This window comes from Hemiscyllium ocellatum, chromosome 6 (assembly GCF_020745735.1).
Source record: "Hemiscyllium ocellatum isolate sHemOce1 chromosome 6, sHemOce1.pat.X.cur, whole genome shotgun sequence".
NCBI lineage: Eukaryota > Metazoa > Chordata > Chondrichthyes > Orectolobiformes > Hemiscylliidae > Hemiscyllium > Hemiscyllium ocellatum.
Window position 1 is genome coordinate 110,910,222 of NC_083406.1, and position 12,041 is coordinate 110,922,262.

Below are 12,041 nucleotides of genomic sequence, written 5' to 3' on the forward strand. Positions count from 1 at the left end.
AGGATGCTTCTGCACTCAAATCTCAGGCTGCACCACCAATTCTCATTGAAATGCAGCAGCATAGACACTCAGGGACATCACCCAGCTCATGGACTGGACCAGGCTGCATCTCTGGGCTCTTCATGTGCTGTCATAGCGCTCTCGCGCTCCTTCCCTCTCTCTCTCTCTCTCTCTCTCAGTCTATCAGGATGCTCAATGCATTCCTCCTTTACATTGCTTTGCCTTGCTGTTGTGCACTTTGCTCCCTCAGCCAGACTAACCCCCCACCTTCTTAATATCGTCATGCCCCAACATAGCCCTGTCTAATTTTACCAACATCCATGTCCTTCTCCTTCATAAATACAGATGAAAAATATCCATTTGGGACCTCACCACTTTCCTCAAGCTCCACACATACAGTCTCTCCTTTGTCCTTGGGTGGACCTACTCTTTTTCTAGTTAGCCCTCTGCTCCTAATTACATGCATAAAGTGCCTTGAGATTCTCATTAATATTACTTGCCAAGGACATTCACCTTGAGAGAGTGATAGTGAGCCTGTTCTGCAACAGTCCATGTGTTACAGATGCATGCACAGTGCTGCTAAGGGAGGAACTTGCCCCAGTGACAATGACAGGACGTAGTTCCAAAGCAGAGGTGATGCATGTGTACCTTGGAAAAATGGTGTCGCTATGCACTCCTGCCTCTAATTTCTTCACAGTGTTGCTCCTGCACTCAAAGCGACATTATGCAACTTTGATAATAATCGGTTTGTGTGAGTTCTAGTCCCAGCTTCAGAGAGCACAGTCAGTCAGATGAACAGGAAGTTCTTTTGAGCAGCAACCTCAAAAGCCACGCTGAGAGGCAGAGAGTTACACAGCTGCCGTCACTTGCCAAGGGGCCATAAATGCACGTGAAGGAAAAGCTGTTTCTCACCAAGAAGTGGCTACATATCGGGAATCAAGCTCAGAAAGTCAACAAACAATTTGCCCCATTGTTCTTGCATGAACTCCCATTCTAATGGTGAGTGTTCTTAATTGGATGTGCTCCAGGGAAAAATGCTTCATTAATTTCAATTTGTTTTAGCTCAGTGAATTTAATGTTTGTCAGTACACAGATTTGTACTGCTACCCTTTAACTTCTCTTGGTGTTCTCAGGAAGCTAAGCTTCTTGAGCTGTAATTCCTAGAATGAGTGAATATGAGTCGTAATCTGATCTATGGCTGGGAAATGGGGTTGAGAGTGAGCTGGTTTCGTTTAAGGTGTATTCATGTTAAAACTAGTGAACAGGGTTTATAATTGGCGGCAGAGGCAAGAGTTCTGCATCCATGTCCAGTTTGTCATTATGATTCAAAATGTTTGCCTGCATGTGGGGCTGGGCAGAACCAAAAGGGAATTAGCAACCTAGTCTATATTGGGGCAAGGGATTTACAATGTCATACAGCAACAACGACGCTCTGCATTGTATCTTGGCTCATCCATCACATTCCTGACTTGCTCCTTGTAGATAGTGGACAGGCTTTCGGGAGTCAGGAGGTGAGTTACTCACTGCAGAATTCTCGGATGATAAAAGGAGGATGGTAGGCAATTGAGAATGAACGTGACAGATGATGAGCTCAGCAGCAGAAGATTAAAACAGCACAATGCAGTAAAGGGAATGATTATAAGGTGTTTTCAAATTCATCATGGGACCAAGTACTAAATTGTAAGACAATCCTACACTGTGTGATTCAGTTTCACAATAGAAATGTAATTGAGAAAACGTGGTCAGTTTCTAGAAAGAGAAGTTATGTTTATTTTTCAATGAGTCACTGGACAAATATTGGTTATTTCTAAATGATTCAAATTGCGTTAGTACTGGTTTGTACATGAGTAGAAAATACTTATTTGTGAAGAACATTTCTGTTTTACAATGGCTAGATTCCGCTTTCTATATCACAAGGCAGAAGCGTGATGATAGAAAAAGCAGCAGAAGTAGCCCATACAGCCCATGGAGCCTGCTCAGTGAATAAGGAACAGGAGCAGCTCAACAACCCATGCTCAGTCAATAAGGAACTCGAGTATGGTGCTAGAAAAACACAACAGGTCAGGCAGCATCCGAGGAGCAGGAAAATCAATGTTTCGGGCAAAGGCTCTTCATCAGGAATCCTGCTGTGCTTTTCCAGCACCACACTCTTGACTCTAATCTCCAGCTTCTGCAGTACTCACTTTCTCCTAAGGAACAGGAGTAGCCCGTAAAGCCCATTGAGCATGCTCAGTGAATAAGGAACAGACGTAGCCCATATAGGCCACTGATCCTACCCCACTTTTCAATACTATCATGGTTGATTGAACACTTCAACACCTTTTACCCATTCTATTCCCAGAGCTATGTACACCACTGGTATGCAGAATTTGGGACAACTCCAATTTAAGGCTTCTCAATGATGAAACCTCCACAGCTCTTTGTGGCAGAGGATGCCAACGGTTCACAACCCTCATAGCCATTATGCTTGGATCGGGGGGTGGAGGGTGTGGAGGAGAGGACATTTGGCTCAGTGGCTAGCATTGCGGTCTCACAGTTCCAGGGACCCAGGTTCTGTCTGTGTGGAGTCCACACATTCTCCCTGTGTCAGCGTGGGTTTTCACCAGGTGCTCCAGCTTCCTCCCACCATCCAAAAAATGTGCAGGTGAGGTGGATTGGCCGCGCTAAATTATCCATAGTGTTCAGGGATGTGCAGGTTAGGTGGGTTAGCCATGTGAGATGCAGGATTACAGGAATAAGGTGGGTCTGAGTGGGATACTCTTTGGAGATTTGGTAAGGACTCAGTGGGCCTAAATGGACTGTAGGGATTTGATAATCCGAAAGCAACTTCTCCTTATCTTTGACCTAATTGGGATCCCCCTTATTTTTAAATCTGGCCCTCTGGTTCTAAACTCCCCAACTAGGGGAAACCTATTGCATGTATTTACCCTGTCTATCCTTTTAAGTATGTTCTAGATTTCAATGGGTTAGATTCCGGCCTCGGGTGACTTGAATGTGTGGAATTTTCACATTCTCTCCGTGTCTGTGTGGGTTTCCTCCTTGTGCTCTGGTTTCCTCCCACAATCCAAAGATGTGTAAGTTAGGTGAATTGGCCATGTTAAATTGCCCACAGTGTTAGGTGCATTAGTCAGGGGGTAAATATAGGGTGGGTAATGGGTCTGGGTGGGTTACTCTTCGGAGGGTCGGTGTGGACTTGTTGGGCCAAAGGGCCTGTTTCCATATTGTAGGGAATCTAATTTAATCTAATCACCTTCTATTCTTTGACACATTAGAGAATGCAGGCCTGGTTTGCACAATCTTTCTTCATGAGATAGCCCTGTCATCGCATTAATAAATCTAGTGAACATTTGCTGTGAAAACTCCGGCTTTCCTTAATTGAGGCTAAAACTGCACAGAATACATTCCTCCAGGAGTGGTCTAAGCAAGTTCCTAAAAAGTTGGAGCAAGACTTAACTACCATTGTATTCATATCCTCTTATAATAAAGCCTGACACTCCATGAACCGATCCAATAGCTTGCTGCACCTGTACGTTGGCCTTCAATAACTTATCAACAAGAACATCAAAGCCCCTTTATGCATTACCACTTTCCACCCTCTTACAGTCAGAGGGTCACAGAGCTCCACAGCACAGGAACAGACCCTTCAGTCCAACATGTTCATGCCAATCAGCTATCCTGAATTAATACGGAAATTGCTGAAGAAGCTCAGCCAGTCTGGCAGCACCTGTAAATAGAAATCAAAGTTAACATTTCAGGTCCAGTGTCCCTTTCACAGAACATGTCACTGGACCCAAAACATTAACTCTGATTTCTCTTCACAAATGATGCCCGACTTGCATAGCTTTTCCAGCAATTTCTGTTTTGGTTTCTGATTTCCAGCATCTGCAGTTCATTTGGTGTTTATTCCAACCCAATCTAGTCTCATCTGCCAGCACCCAACCCATATCCCTCCAAAGCCTCCCTATTCATATACACATCCAGATGCCTTTTAAACTTTGCATTGTACTAGCCTCCACACTTTCTCCGTGTGAAAAAGTTGTCAGTTAGTCCCTTTTAAATCTTCCCTTCTCTCCTTAAACCTATACCCTCTAGTTTTAGATTCCCCTACCCTGGGAAAAAGACCTTGATTATTCACCCTATCCATGCCCCTCATGACATTTTAAACTTCTATTACGTTACCTCTCAGCCTCCGATATTCCAGAGAAAATAGCCTCAACCAAGTGAGCCTCTCCCTATAGCTCAAACCCTCCAGCCATGGCAAAAGCCCTGTAAATCTTTTCTGAACCCTTCCAAGTTTCATAACATCCTTCGGATAGCAAGGAGACCATAAATGAACACAGTATTACAAAAGTGGTCGAACTAATGTCTTGTACAGCCACAGTATGACCTCCCAACTTCTATACTCAACGCACTGACCAATAAAGGCAAGCGTGTCAAATGCCAATTTAAGGACTACTCTGCACATTCATTTCTCCTAGCAAAGTGGGTAACCTCAACACTACTCAACATTACATTCCATCTGCTACATTATTGTCTATTCACTGAGCCTGTCCAAATCCTCTGAAGCTGGTTTATACATTCCCACTTAGCTTTGCATTACTTGCTTAAGGTGTAAAGCTTATACAGTGGGAAAGTCACTGGGCTTCAGAATACATCTCCAGGGCACACACACAAAGCAACCCCATTGCCCCGTGCCCAAACACTTTAACTTCCCCTCCCAATCCGCCAAGGACAACCATGTGCTGGACCTCCTCCATCACCTGATCCCTTTAATCACAAGAGCCATGTTCACCTCCCTCTTGAAATATCCAACAACTTGTTGATCAAGTGAAGTTTTGATCCATGCTCTTACTTGTTTGCACAACATTGATTCCGAAGCAACTTATTTTAGTCACAGTTGCAAACCTCAGCATCTGTGGAACATTTCCACTGACACCTTAGCAATGTGGTTCTTTTCTAAAAGTGCCTGTGGAGTAGTAATTTTTATTCAAAATATATTTCTATCTAATCTGAAGCCTTTGGAGACTCCATGTGGACTGACTTTATAACCAAGAGCTCTGAAACACATTTAACATTTTTGGATGTGGTGAGGAATAGTTGTATGGTTTAGGCTGGAACATTTTTGTATCATGAATTGGGGCTAGGGGAGTTTTCAAGCTACTTTGAATTCTTAGAAGGGGCGGAAATTATTTGAATCACTTCATTTTTTTAATTCTCTTCCTGTCAGTTTGAGACACAGTAGAAACTGAAACATGCAGATGTTTATAAATTGTCTTCTATTGTAACATTTTGGGCTTCTTTTGAAAATTTATTCACTCACGTCCTGAGTGGATTGACTCTTGTGGGGTTACCATTTCACACGGTCTGATAGTTCTGTCAAGTTAAAAGCAAAATATTGCAGATGTTAGAAAGCTGAAACTGGTTGGATGACTCTATAACACAGAGGATGCTGGAGAAACTCAGCAGGTCTAACAGTATCTGGAGAGAATGAAACTGAGTTAACATCTGAGTCCCATATGACTCTTCTTCTACTTTGTTGTTTCCAAATTGATGTTGACAATATCTCCTTTGTCGATGTCCCCTTTACAGCTTCCAAACTCACAGTCCCCACAACTGTGCACTATCTGCTGTTACCTCCATTCCAAAATCTACAACTGCACAGCTCTGGCAGACCCATCCTTTCAGCCTGTTCCATCTCCACTGAATTTATTTTTTCCTGTCTTGACTGTATTTTTCCCCTCCTTGTTCAGTCTATCTCCATTTATATTTGTCAATAGGCTATAGTCCAACAGAGTTAAAAATCACACAACACCAGGTATAGTCCATCAGGTTTATTTGGAACTACAAGCTTTCAGAGCGATGCTTCTTCATCATGGGGCAGGATAATTGGACAGAGAATTTATAGTAAAAGATCAAAGTGTCATGCAACTGATGCCATGTATTGAGCAAACTCTGATTGTTGTTAACTCTTTAATCACTTAGAATAAGTTGCAGATTTTGATTCATTGAAATGTAAATTCCAGAACTTCTTTCGAGTCACATTCCCAAGATAACTTAAGGTTTTAAAGAAAAGGCAACATCTCAGCTCAGACAATGCATTAAAGACATGAGATTAAAGTCTGTCTGTATTCCAATCTTGAATCAGACTGATTCTATTTCCAAAGTAGGAATTTATGAATTGTCACATGGACTGACTGTCTCAAGCATCACAATGTTCATTATTCTACATCAGTATTCCCCACCACAACAGCATTGCTGCAACAGCCTCAGCACTTAATACCAACAACTCCCAATATCAGGACATCATCTCACAACTCATCCACAATGTCTTCACCTTTGACAACCAGTTCTTCATCCAGAAACACGGAATAGCCGCGAGGAGCAAATTTACACCCCAGTATGTCAACATTTTCATACACAAGTTTGAACAAGACCTCTTTGCTGCACAGGACCTCCAGAAATTTTGACAATATTTTCCTCTTCTGGATCCATGGCAAGGAGTCACTGAAGCAACTACACAGTAATATCAACAAGTTTAAAATCACCATCAGACTTACCACAGGCTACTCTTGGACTATAATCTGGTGTTGTTTGATTTTTAATTTTGTCCACCCAAGTCCAACACTGGCACCTCCACATCATAGTCCAACAGGTTTATTTGAAATCACAAGCTTTCGGAGCGTTGCTCCTTTGTCAGGCACATTTTAGTATCTACTCAAGGCTTCATGCCCCTATTTGGGCATTCACACTGTACATTGCTATATTGTAAGATTGTCACGTAGGAGATTGGGTGCCAGGTACCTTCTTTAATCCAAAACCAAAGTAGAAATTGCTGGACAAGTTCAGCAGGTCTGGCAGTATTTGTGGAGAGAAATCAGTGCTCTGATGAAGAGCAATCTAGATTCAAAATGTTAGCTAGCTCTGTCTCCATGGATGCTGCCTGACCTGCTGTGATTTCAAACCACAGTCAAGCCTGTAGCAAATCCAATGTCTTGCTGATTGACTTGCATTTCATTTTCAGTAACTTCTTGATTTAATTCAAAATATATCTCAGCATTCTTGGCTTTTATTTCTTTCTTTATGTGCTTCAAAACCATTTGATTTGCAAGAAGAACATAAAATGAATGTGAGCATTTTAGTTTTCATATTTAATTTTCCTCTCTTTAGATATTTTTTAATTAACAGGTCCAGACGTGTTACAGCACATGCCTGCGGCAGGTGGGATTCGAACCTAATGTTCCTAACTCAAAGTAGGGTCACTACTACTACATCACACACGATCAAAGCTTTTTCCATCAACAAAATCCCTCTCTACTTATATCTATTCCAGTCCTTACATTCATCAGAGATTTTCCTGTGTATCCTTAGAACTAAACCTAACATTCAATCAATTATTTGGCCCTATTTCAGTTTCTTGTACTGGAAATTTTGTGAGCTTAAGAAATAAGGTAAGAGGGATGTTTCAACCTCTTCAATATTTCAAGATTTTGTTTTAAATCCACGTTTTTTTCCCCCCAAAATCCCCAACTCTCTTGAATGTCCAGGCTCTTGGAGTTAGGCTCCAGAGTTCTCACCTCTACATGGGTACATCAGTTAAATAATTAGGACAAATAAATGTCAGCAAGCTGTTTATAGTAACCAGTGTCCATGGCACAACATCTTGATCTTGTCTGCTTTCTGTCCACAAATAGTCTCCAACATTGGATAGTGTCCTGTGCCTCATTCTTAATCTGTTCCTTTGTATAATCTCCTCCATCCAAATTAACAACCTGTCACTTTGTCTTGTCATCTCATGTGGGCCTTTTTACTCCCATTGTATCAATCACAGACAAGGCCATTTCCCAATTCTTTCTTATGTCACTCTTCAGCCCGAATCCCTTTTTGTAATTCATTCATGAAACGTGGATGCCACTCGCTCAATCAGCATTCACAGAGCCCAGGAGCCATTTTCTGAATTATGATGAACTTTGTCTTAATTTTGCTATTTTTTATTATTAAGTATGACTTCTGTCATTAGAATATGCACCATGGTGAGGTGATTTATAAAGCATTTCACTGTATTTTTCATGTCAAAGTACATGTGACAATAAATTTCTATTCTATTCTATCCTATCAATTTATTTATTGTCCATCCCTAACTGCCCTTGAGAAGGTGGTGGTGAGCTTGCTTCATGAATTGCTGTAATCTATTTGATATAGATGTACCCACAATCTGACACCTTTCCATGCTTTACTTGGGAAATTCAAAGCTCTTTCCCATTCACATGTACCTATATTTTCAAGCTACTAATAATCCAGTCTTTGGCTTTCCATTCGTCCTGAAAAACATCTGCAACAAACAATCTACTTGAACACAATTTCCATTCCACTTTTTAAAACCAAGTGTTTTACCCCAGTGATTTCCCCAGGTCAAACTTTATTGCTGCCTCCTTAAGCCCAAGGTACATTTACTTACATTGTTTCAATTTTCTTGGAGACTGATCAAGTTTCTTTCTCTAAGTTAATTCTCAGTGATCACCCACAAGCTCTCTCAAGATAACAAGATTAACAGCTTTTACTGCAACAAACTAACAGCAGCATTATCAAACACAATTTTTGTAGGCAACTTATACTTTAGACTTTTAGAATTTTCCCCTTTTAATACAAAATAACATTGCCATAATCTTACTAGACTAGGGGGCTGCTCTCTCCAATAACTGAGGTGACTGTTAGTGATTTAACCTGAGGGTCAACAAACTTCAGATGCATCACCAACTACATTACCAACTTAGATACAGACGTACCTGGGCACAGCTTCGTATGCCACAAGATTTTAGACAACAGAGAAATAAAATGTCCAGCATTTCAGGAAAGAATTCAATACAGCAGACCGCCATCTACAAAAGATGGAAATGTTGCTCTACCTCTATTTATTTTAGATGGGCTGTCTTCATTTGCTGTACCTTTGCTAATGGCCGTAGAGACCAAGCTTTGTGAGATGGGTTTTACCACAAATGCTGCATATGAAACTATCAGGACTCATTGTGGGTTCTTGTTTTCAGTGCTGAGATCTCTTACCAATGCACTGGAAATGACTGGTCACCATGAAGGTATGTGACAGCTCCCACACGCTGTTGCCATTTTTGTCTGTCATCAAGTAGTGATAATTAATGTCCAGAGATTTGATGTTGCACTTGCAAGCGTCCTTAAAGCGGAGCTTTCAGCATCCCACTGTTGTCCATCTCTGCTGGGATTTTCCAGTGCCACTTTTTTTGATTCTGCTCTCCAGTATTTGCAGTCCTCACTTTCTCCTACCACATTGTAAAATCTCATGGATGAAATGAGCTTGGAAGATCGAAAGCAGGAAATTGACCAGAAGCGAAGAATGACGTGAACTTATAAAATGGAAGCAGGAGTAGGCCATTTGTACCCTAATTCACATCAAGTCTCATTCACCTGTCACCCACTGTGCTCACGTTGGCTCTGGGTTAAGCAGCATTTCTCGTTTAAAATTCTGATTCTGATTACAAATTCCTCTGTGGCTTCACTTTTGCTGTGATCTCCTCCAGCCCTATAAGGCTCTGAGGTACCAGCTCTCCTGTAATTCTAGCCTTGAATATATCCCAAATGTTAACCCACACCACCATTATTAACCGGGCCTTTAGTTGCTGTGAATTTAAGCTCGAGAATCAATTCACTAAATCTACTTTTATACTCCATTCAGTTTGAAATAAGGGCCAACATTCAATTTCCCTTCCTGTTAAAAATTTTTGTGACTCTCAAATCCATCTTCATTTTTCCCCAGTTAAATAATATTCAGTTCCTCTCTTCTTCCTGCTATAGTGCATAACCTCACACTTCTCCAAAGTATATTCCATCTGCCAAATGTTTGCCCATTTGCCTCACCTGTCCACATTCCTCTAAGATTCTGTGTCATCCTCACCACTTGCCTTCCTAACTAATTTTATCTCACCTGCAAATGTGACAATAGCATTTTCTAAATATTGTAATGGGATTAACTCAATAATGCCCTCTCAGCAATTAGGATGGGCGATAAATTTGGGCACAGCCAGTGACCCCCACAGCCCATTACTGAATGAGGAAAAATCTTGCGGTTGGTTTTGTTTGACCAAGCTCCTGTTATGCGATGTTTTATTGCATTAAAAGTGCGATATTATGTGCAGGTTGTTGTTAATAGCAACTAAGTGGATGCCAGTGTTCTCTTCCTTTGCAACCCCTACCTCGCTCTTTCTCCAAAGAAATTGCTTTGAATTCAATCTCCTAGTTTAAAGTGAACTTTTGACCCTGAATGTACCTTCCTCTATCTCACTCACATTCTCACTACCTCCACTGACAAATGCACTAAGTGACCATATCTGTGTTTTGTTTTCACTTGAATGCAGTATGGCATTAATATTTTCAATTCTGCAGCTAATTGTAACTTACTTGAAGCTTTGTTGCTCATGATTGTGCAATGACCCCTGTTTGAACATCGAATAAGACATTGGTAGGCTGATGATGCTTTGTCTTTAAAAGGTGTATGTTGTCCTTGATTCTTTAAAAAGAGAGATTGAAGAAGAGGTAAGCAGCAGTCTGTGGTAACATAAACAGCTTGTGAGGCTTTTTTTTAATATTAAAGTTGGAACAGTCTGGATGGATGTGGCCAGTTCTCACAGAACAGGATCGCTAGAGTTTTTTTAGTTTTGGATTCAGCCAAAGTTGCTGTGGTTTTGAAGAAGTAAAAGCTATTTTTTAACCTCTCTTGGTTACAACTACGAAGTGGGGTTTCTGTTCCCTCTACAGGCATTGTGTGTGAGCAAATCTATTTTCTGAATTTGCTTTTTTGCCAAGGGGTGTGTATCTGGGATTTTATTATATTAGAGCAGTTAATAAGTAATTGTCACTGTATGTATAATACTGTTAAGTTTTGCAATCAAGTTGTTATCTTAAGTTTTTTTTAATTTTGTTGTATTTTAACTATTGTGTTTGAATAAGTTTGAATAATTTGCATAACTTTGAGTAGTTTGACTAGTCAAATTGCATTTGGAACGCAGCACCCCAAATTTACCTTTAAAATAAGAAAATATTAGGGTCTAGGCTAACTTCTTAAAATATTTTGAGGGAGTCTCATCAATTACAATAGCTTAAGATTAGATTACTTACAGTGTGGAAACAGGCCCTTCGGCCCAACAAGTCCACACCAACTAGCCAAAGCACAACCCACCCATAACCCTATAATTTACCCCTTGCCTAACACTACGGGCAATTTAGCATGGCCAATTCACCTAACCCGCACATCTTTGGACTGTGGGAGGAAACCCACACAGACATGGGGAGAATGTGCAAACTCCACACAGTCAGTCACCTGAGGCAGGAATTGAACCCGGGTCTCTGGCGGTGTGAGGCAGCAGTGCTAACCACTGTGCCACCCGTGCCACCCACAAACATGAACATTTTTCTGTTGTAAGACTCTTTTTGGTCTTAGGTGGTACCTCTGCATTATTGTATTCAGCTGCATTATCTCCTGCACTTCTCTCTAAATATATTGTAGTCTGAAAATTGTCAAAGCAGATAGTATCATCTCTTGAATGATAGTGGATCATTCATAAATGAAGTAGCCTGAAGTCCATAGTAATGTTCCCCTGGCTTCTTCAAAGAGCTTCATCTTCACATTATAGCCTCTACTCAGAGTGTCTCATTCTCACCTGAGTCAACAAATTCAATTCATGCAACAGAGACTACAGAACAAAATGGAGGCTGATACTTCCAGTACAGAGTTTTTACTCTTTCTTATGTTTCAAACTCCATTTTGTTAAAGCTGCTGCCTTTGAAGTGAGATGTTCAAGATTCGCTATTAAATTCAGACAGGTTGGCTTTCATGATTTTGTTGCAAACAAAGGAACACAGGAACAGAACTAGGAACTTCTGATGAAGGGCTTTTACCCAAAACGTTGATTCTCCTGCTCCTCAGATGCTGCCTGACCTGCTCTGCTTTTCCAGCAACACATTCTCAACTCTGACTTGACTTATGGCCTATCTCTAGATATTCGCCTTTGATCTAT

General features: G+C 41.0%; 1 protein-coding gene across 2 annotated transcripts in view; it reads left to right on the forward strand.

Annotated features, from left to right (window-relative positions):
• The first annotated feature begins 870 nt into the window (after nucleotides 1-870).
• Nucleotides 871-12,041, forward strand: part of LOC132816866 (interleukin-13 receptor subunit alpha-2-like) — a 48,446-nt gene continuing 37,275 nt past the window's right edge. For both annotated transcript variants that reach the window (XM_060826853.1, XM_060826855.1), the window contains exon 1: nucleotides 871-999. The gene's annotated coding sequence lies outside the window, so the exon portion shown is untranslated. The remainder of the gene's footprint in view (nucleotides 1,000-12,041) is intronic.